The 1847-nt window shown below is 34.1% G+C and overlaps 1 non-coding gene across 1 annotated transcript; it reads right to left on the minus strand.

Moving 5' to 3' along the window:
• Positions 1 to 393: 393 nt before the first annotated feature.
• On the minus strand, positions 394 to 500 carry LOC120158842. Its single transcript, XR_005519285.1, has one exon. It is a non-coding gene; the product is annotated as a small nucleolar RNA R71 (small nucleolar RNA).
• Positions 501 to 1847: the final 1347 nt, after the last annotated feature.

Below are 1847 nucleotides of genomic sequence, written 5' to 3' on the forward strand. Positions count from 1 at the left end.
TCAATATTACAATAATGATGATCACAATCGATCGATTAGGGATCATATTGTACCAACACTGGACGACTTGAATCCTAACATCGTCTGACCAACCATTTATGTCTCCCATTTTGAGCTGAAACCGGTGATTTTCAAATGTTGTAGTTAATGGGGCAATATAGTGATTTATTTTCTAAAGATCCGAGAGCACACCTTATAGAATTCATGGAAGCATGTGACTCGTTTGTGTAGCAAGGAATACCTGATGAAGGTTTGAAACTGAAATTGTTTCCTTATTCTCTATGTGACGAAGCTAGAGCATGGCTTAACTCGCTGCCACCAGGTGGTATAGCATCATGGAATGAATTATCACAAAAAATTTAGTTGAGATTTAATCATCTAGATATGAATGTGAAGCTCATAAATGATTTAACATCCTTTAAGTAGTTGGAAGATGAGAACTTGTACGAAGTATGTGAATGTTTCAAGGATTTGTTGCGTAAATGTTCGATGCATGGATTTTTTCCATTAGATGTAAATGGAAATGTTTTATAATGGTTTGAAAATGCAAACATGTATGGTGGTTGATGCCTCTCCCAATGGAGCATTGTTGGATAAAAACTATAATGAAGAATATGATATTTTGGATAACAATGATTACCAATACCCCAACACGTGGAACATATTTGGCGGACACAATATTGCAGAAGTGGACTCTGATGCTTTGAATTCAATGGTTTCACAAATAACAACATTGAAAGATATTGATGAAGAAGTTACAAAAACCAGGGGGTATGTATAAGGTAAAAATTACATCTATTCTTTCATGTGTTTATTGTGGAGATAATCACAATTATGAAGAATACCCATAAAACCTCAAATTTGTCTATTATGTGAGGAGCTACAATAGTAATATCAACACAAATGCATGTGACAATACGTATAATGTCAACTTCCGTAACCATCCAAATTTATCTTGGAGAAACCAAATTGTTGCAAATATCAATATGATGTTTCAATCAAATACACATCAGCATTACAATCATCAATAGACAATGCCCCAACATCAGCCCCAACACCAAACAACTCAGTCACAATGATGTCAGAACTATCAAGGGAAACATTCAACCTAAGTTTATTCTTTAAAATCTCTTGAGACATGGTTAAAGGAGTTCATGTCAAGAAATGAGGCGATGAATCAAAAGAATGAAGCTTTAATTTAAAGTCAATCAGAATCACTAAGGGTTTTTGAAAATCAAGTATGACAGTTGGCCAATGCTATGATTAATTGACAGCAACTAACATTGCCTAGTGATACCAAAAACTCTTAAGCCATAAGGGAAAACTCATTATAATGAGAATTGTAAATCCATCACTACTAGAAGTAGTCTTCACATTGGGAAGCCTGTTGAAGAGCCTGTTGATGTAACATTAAGAAGAATAAGATAGTGTAGTAATTCTGAGCCATTGCCAACAACAACACCAAGAACAATGCCACATGTGATAACATAAATGCCAAGACAACTAATTCCAAGGCCTCCACTGGCATTTCCCTAAAGATTCAAATAAACTAAGGAGGATTATCAATTCAAGGCATTTATGGATGTGTTTAAGAAATTGATAATTAACATCCCATTAATTGAAGCATTGAAGTAAAACTCGAACTACATAAAGTTCATACGAGAAGTTCTTTAAAAAAATGAAGGCTTAGAGAATTTGAAACTATTGTACTCACTGAAAGATGTCTATGGTAACAAGTGAATTACCACCCAAACTTAAGCATCCATAGAGTTTCACTATTCATTGAATTATTGGTGATCAATTTGTAGGAAAAATTATGTGATTTAGGTGCTAGCATTAATCTAATG

The sequence above is a fragment of the Hibiscus syriacus genome, unplaced genomic scaffold (genome assembly GCF_006381635.1).
Source record: "Hibiscus syriacus cultivar Baekdansim isolate YM2019G1 unplaced genomic scaffold, ASM638163v2 tig00111330_pilon, whole genome shotgun sequence".
Classification (NCBI taxonomy): domain Eukaryota; kingdom Viridiplantae; phylum Streptophyta; class Magnoliopsida; order Malvales; family Malvaceae; genus Hibiscus; species Hibiscus syriacus.